Raw genomic sequence first — 6738 nt, forward strand, 5'->3', positions numbered from 1 at the left:
TAATAGCAGAGATCAGTTCAGAAGAGAACAATATGGAATCACATTCTCAGTAAGTTATAAAGTTTTGGTAACTAAAATGACATGATACTAGAAATTAGTAAAGTGATCAATAAAACAAAAAAGAGAATGTGCATTTTTTATATTCATACACACACACCTCCTTATATGAGAAAAAATTCAATATTTAATTCATATAATAAGTAAACTCACATTTAAAATTGATTTAAGATCTAAAATAGAAAAAGATAGCTATAAAGAAGTGAAATAAAAACTAGCTTAGACTGGAGGATTAGAAGAAAGGGAATACTTAAGAAAGCCAAAAGACCCAGAGAACACGAAAGAAAACATCAACATATTTGAATAATTTTTTTAAAGTCTTATGGAAGACAAAATATTCATAGGTGATTTTTAAAAGTATAAACTAAGATAGCATATTTATAGTTTATATGACTGGCAGAGGACTATTAGCCTTTACATACAAAGAAGATACATGTCAATACAATATATCAGAAGAAAAAAACAATAATAGAAAAGGTAGTCAAGGTAATGCAGACACATTCACAAATATATATGTGTATATACATATGCACAGATGTATACACATATTACACACACATATCCATATATAAAAATGATGCTGAACTACACTAGTTGTCATATAAATGCAAATTAAACACCATTCACAATTTTTAACCTATTGAGTTTGTAAGAAATATTTTAATGATTAACCAATATTTGAGAGTATATGAAAATACAGGTACTGTCATGCAACGTTCTCTCCTTATGGAAATCTTTGTTGACAAATACAGCTATTTTTGAAGCTACATAAATTATTCTTTAACACTTTTCATCATTTTGTGGTGAATTCCAGGTGAACTGCTTTGTTCAACCTTAATCACTAATTAAAAATATTCATCTTTTTTTTTTTTTTTGAGATAGGGTTTCACTCTTTTTCAGGCTGGAGTGCAGTGGTATGATCACAGCTCACTGCAGCCTTGACCTCCTGGGCTCACGTGATCCTCTCGCTTCAGCTTCCCAACTAGCTGGGATGACAGGCATGGCCCACCGCGCCTGGTTAATTTTCGTACTTTTTGTAAAGACAAGGTTTCACCATACTTCCTGGGCTGGTCTTGAACACCTAGGCTCAAGCGATCTTCCCACCTCAGCCTCCCAAAGTGCTAGGATAACAGGTATGAGCCACCGCACCTAGCCCCTATTGAGCTTATTTTCATGAAATCTTGTTATTTTTAACAACCTTTTATTGTTTAATTGTCACAACTTATTTTATCCCTTTAAGAATATTATTTTTACTTCCTTAACATCCTATTTTTCTTTAATTTGTTTTTTCTGGTGTTATTCATTAATTTTCACAGATTTGGTTATCACTAAATGTGTGGAAGTATTTGGTTGCCTGTTGATCTAATTTTGCTTTTAAACATCTTATTATTCAGATGTCTGTGGTGCTTTGAAAAAAAAAAAAAAAAAACACAACTATCTCCAGTGATTGGGGCAGTGAGGTGGAGGCAAGGACTGCTTGCTGCTGAGTGTAGTGTCCAAGACCTATCTTTTGGATGTGGGTATATTCTCTCATCCAGGCACTGTAATTTCTGCCTATGCCACACCCACTACAAAATTTGTGTTCAGCAGTGGATGAAGGCATCTGCTTCTGGTCAGGAGCAGGATCAAGGACATGTGCTGAATGGGAACATGGGCCGAAAGTGGACAATAGCACCTGAATGACTGGTGTCACTCTGTATAAAGAGAAAATGCTGTGGCCCGAAAAATGAGCTCTTAACCCCTCAGCATCAAACTCTACTGACCTATGGAGACCCCAGAGACCCTGCTGCTTCACATCTACATACTAGGAGCATGGAGCCATCCCTAAAACCATTTTTAGCTATCTCAAGTGCCTTTTGATATATAATTTCCTATGGATATGACAGTATCAGAAATTCCTCCAATTTCCTGTCCTTCTTATAGTCTCACTTCTTGTATTCCAGAGCTATTGTGTATTTATTCCTTTTTAAACTATATTTTCTTTAGTCTAAACCTAGAAAGAGGAGACAAAGCATATGCATCTATGCATGCTTACTTGTTTTCAATCCTTTTTAATTGTCATGATTAATTTGTGTGTCACAAAAGACATACACTATTTTAGTGTCAAGTAAAAGAATTTAACAATATATAAATTTCTTCTTTACCCCTTTCTCTTCCTAGCCCCCTGAGAGAAGCCTGGTGGCCATGGAAGTATGCCACACAGATTTTACTTCTAGAGAACCTGCTTAGATAGCATAATTGGCTGACAGCTTCCAGCTGCTGCCCTTCAGGTCCCCCACAGGAGGCCAAAGTCATGGCATGCTTTCCTCACGCTGATGCCAGCCAACAACTGACCCTCCAGTGAGAAGGTACTAGGTCCTGGCCATTTCTCTCTCATAGAGGACTCTTCTTCTTCTTTTTCTTTTTTTTTTTTTTTTTAGACAGAGTCTTGCTCTGCCGCCAGGCACCAGGCTGGAGTGCAGTGGTGCAATCTCGGCTCATAGCAACTGGAGGACTCTTCTAATAGGCAATCTTTGCTCTAAGACTTCCCATCAGCCTGGACAGAACTCCCTCAGAACTTTAGTCTACAGCTTTTCCTCTCTCATCCTCCTTACTCCTTTCTATTTTTTACAGGTGTCACAGCTGCATTATGGTCTAAGGTTTCTCCCTACCTCTCATACTTTCTCCCCCTCCTTTATCTCCCCTAAATTGTTCAGGGGTTTCTTCCCCAATAAATCTCTTGCACATATAATACTGTCTTGAGGTCTGCCTCTTGGAGGACCTGAACTGAAATAGGTGGTACCACAGTCAGAAAGAACGAGTTTGGAGAATGGCTCATTTACCTCCCTGCTGGCTAAGAAGACTCCATCCTCAGTAGAATATGGCACATGGATAGCCGCTTCCACAAGATGGAGGCCAAATTTTTGAAGATTTTGCTGCTGATTATCTGGGAAAATGTCTCAGCAGAGGGCGAAGCCCTTTGCAACACAACACTTAATACATTTGAAAGATATGAGGGGAGGAAGTGATGAGAGGTGCCAATACCTGCAAGAACAGCAAAGCTGGCTGGTAATTACTAAGCTGTAATGGTACCATGCAAAAGGATAATGATATGAGGGTGGTAACAAAAGTTAAGGAACCTCAGATATCTAGTGAGTTCATAAATGCATTGTTTTTCTATACTAAACATGTAAGAAGATCAGAAGCAGTATGGCATTCATGTGGGACAAACAATGATATTCATTTATAGTCTTGCCCCAGAGCTACATTAACGCTATCACCCTTTGTCATCATATAAATAGACCTTGAAACCTTTTACCCATATTTCATCAATTTTTCAAGCACAAATGTTTCTCAGATTGCTGCATTCTGTTCCTCAATGTACAGAGTGTGGAAAGGGTTGATTTTATAAGTTCATGCAGCTTTGTAGTTGTTTGTTTTTTTCAAGGAGAGGATTTGACAATCTCTGTTAGCCATAGCACTCTCCCCTTATCCATAGTTTCACTTTCCATGTGAAAGTTACTCATGGTTTCAGTTACTCACGGTCAACAGCAGTTTGGGAATCAGAAATAGAAAATTCTAGAACTAAACAATTCACAAGTTTAAATTGCATCACAAAATCCCTCACTATCCTGCTTAGTCTCACCCAGGATGTGAATCATCCCTTTGTCCAGCAGGTCTGTATTGTCTATGCTACCTTCCCATTAGTCATTTTGCAGCTTTCTCGGTTATTAGATTACACAGTACCACAGTGCTTGTATTCAAGTAACCCTTATTTTGCTTAATAATGGCCCCAAAGCACGAGGGAAGTCATCCTGGAATATTGTTATAATTCTTTTATTTTATTATTAGTTAGTGTTCCTAAATTCTTCCCACACCTAACATATAAGTTAAACTTTATCAGAGGTATGTGTACCTATATATGTGTGCATGTATGTGTGTGTGTGTACACACACATACACATGAAAAAACATGGTATATATAGGGTTCAGTACTATCCACAGGTATCAACTGGGGCCCTGGAACTTATCCTTTGTGGATAAGGGGGAACTAATATAATTAATAACACTCACCAAAAGCACCCACCATAGAAGAGGAGCTAAACAATTAAGTAGAGAAAACAACTCAGTCAGTTTATATTAACTAGGATTCATCATTGACCATCCTAGAAACAGTATTGTGTACACATGAAGGGAGTGGTCACTGCTTTTGAATATGCAATCTGCCAGCAACAAAAGCAAATGCTGACTTTTACGATATGGCACTAGTCTTTGAGGAAACCAACTAGACAGTCTTGGCTAGCTGGACATAATGGATCTCTTCATCCTGAAAGCACCAATAGTTAATCCTCATAGGGATAAATATATATACCAGATAAAGTTTTCATAACTTTACAGAGCAGAGGCCAGCCAATCCTTCTCACAGTGCTTCAGCCAGTACCACTATTTGAAGATTTATAGATTGTTCATTCTGCAGGCATGCAATTCCACACAATATAGAACCTGACAAACATACAAGTTTCCAAGAGAAAGAAGTATACCATCCAGAGGCATCAGGCCTCACAGAACACTGGGACATCCTACTGAAAATAAAGCCGAAGCACTACCTTAAAAGCAATAGCCTACAAGAAAATGATGCATTCTTCAGGACACACTGTATGCATTAAATCAGTGACCCTGTATGGTATTCCCATATGAAGAATACATGGGATTGGGAATCAATGGTGGAAACAGGAGTGACTCCACTTTGTCTCACTTCCAATTATCTGCTGGAGGGCCACATTAAATATTCTCTTAATATTGCTAATTAAGATTTTCACAGCATTTATTTTTCTGAAAAAAAAATAAAAACAATTGCAAAGTACTTATTATAAAGATATTCTGCTTCCCCTAACAAATATTACTAATTGATACAATCATGTATACCTTCCAAGCTGGCTATACAACAAACAACCTACTACAGACAGGAAATCAATATAACATGATTTCTTTTTGGAATTCATTCAGGAAGCATAAGCCACCAGCAGAAAGAAAAGATCATGTGCTCATCTATAACTAACTGGCTTTTGAGTGTGGGCCCTGCAGACACTGTTTTAGAGGCAGGTTCCAATTCAGTCATAATCAATTTATCCAGTATATTAGTCATTCCGGAAGTAACAGTAGCAAAATAACATTAACTTGGATGAATTAAATATTGTTTGTCATTTTAAGACACCAAACATCAAATAATATAATTTAAATGAAACTGATTTAATATCTACCAATAAGATGGCCTCCTATTTTTATGATTATCTTAAAAACAGTACCTCTTCCCTTTGCAGCTTTTATTGGAGCTTCATGACAGCCCTGGGAGCTTTGTAGAACAAACATTATTACTCTCATTTTAAAGATCAAGAAACTGAATCCAAGAAAATTTGTCTGACTGGTAGTAGGGAAAGAAACCAGCACTTGAATACATGTCTTTGAACGCATTTCTTTCCAAAGAAATGAGAAATTTAAAACCAAATATTTGGAATCAGGAGATTTCTCGTCTGACTCTGTAATTACTAGCCATGGCAACAACCACTGAATTATCTACGCTACACTTCAACATCTTAATTGCCATTAGTCAGAAAAGGATAAGAAAACAGCCATGCATCGAATGAAGCCTATTATCCAATTATCTGTATGTTGAAAATATACCAAGGGCTGTTCTTTAAAGTGTTTATTCATGGTGTTTCTCTGAAACAGGGTGTTTCTATTTTCCTTCTCTTAACAAGATGACTCTGGGTCTCCTGAGAATTTACCGTTGTGTGATTGATCCTTCCCCCACCACCCAACAGGACAGCTAAAGCTAGGTCAGACAACTGGTGCTGTGTTGTGAAGCTGCTAAAAGAACAAAGCTCTGTTTTTCTACCTCTATTATCTTTTCTCTCTCAAAATATCCATAGCCAATGGCAGAACTGCCCCGCCAACCCTATTCCACCCCCACTCCCACCTCCAATATCCAAGTCCTCAAATTTTTGGAATTGTATAAAGATTAATCCTGATGAGTTAGGCTCAGTCACAAAGTTCCTTTTTTACTGTTTCTCCTCTCTTCTTTACTCTGGCTAATAAGGCTCCTCCACATTCTGTCATTCTTTAAGGAACATTAACTCTGATCAGTTTAACACACATTCCTAGAGCTCCTTCCATGCTGCGAATACTGAGGTACTAAGAATAGAAAGATATGTACAGCGTAGTCTCTATCCTTAAGGAGATTACAGTTTATTAGAGAAAAGAGATAATTAAAGGAAACATATCACTATAATTCAATACATACAGTGGTTAAAGATAAGCTTAAGGTGTTATAGAACCAGAGGAGGAACAACTAACCACTTGGTGGGTGGGAGTTACGTTAATAAAAGACTACGAGAAGAAATCAAATCTGATCTTGTAGCATGAGTACAAATTAGCAGGTGAGCAAGAGTGTTACAGGTGAAAAATTAATATGAGTAATTGGATAGAAGCATGAAGCCACAGGTTTTGTCCAGGTTACAAACAGTTGGGTATTTCCGGCATTTCCAATGAGCTTCAGGTTTGGACATGTGCATTCGTGGTGTCTGTGGGACAATTAAGCGGAAATGTTTATCAAGAAGCTTAGAAGGAAAGTCAAGATTAAGTATTCGGCAGTCATCAATAGCATAATAAGATGAAGAAAAATCAAATAAGGTGAGGAAGAAGC

At 37.4% G+C, this 6738-nt stretch overlaps 1 long non-coding RNA gene across 1 annotated transcript in view; it reads right to left on the reverse strand.

The window, feature by feature from the left end:
• Positions 1 to 2502: 2502 nt before the first annotated feature.
• LOC116549489 overlaps positions 2503 to 6738 on the reverse strand; it is a 42661-nt gene continuing 38425 nt past the window's right edge. The window contains exon 3 of the long non-coding RNA XR_004267901.1: positions 2503 to 3081. This is a non-coding gene — a long non-coding RNA (uncharacterized LOC116549489). The remainder of the gene's footprint in view (positions 3082 to 6738) is intronic.

The sequence above is a fragment of the Sapajus apella genome, unplaced genomic scaffold, assembly GCF_009761245.1.
Source record: "Sapajus apella isolate SASKATOON/1434 unplaced genomic scaffold, GSC_monkey_1.0 scaffold1, whole genome shotgun sequence".
Classification (NCBI taxonomy): Eukaryota; Metazoa; Chordata; class Mammalia; order Primates; family Cebidae; genus Sapajus; species Sapajus apella.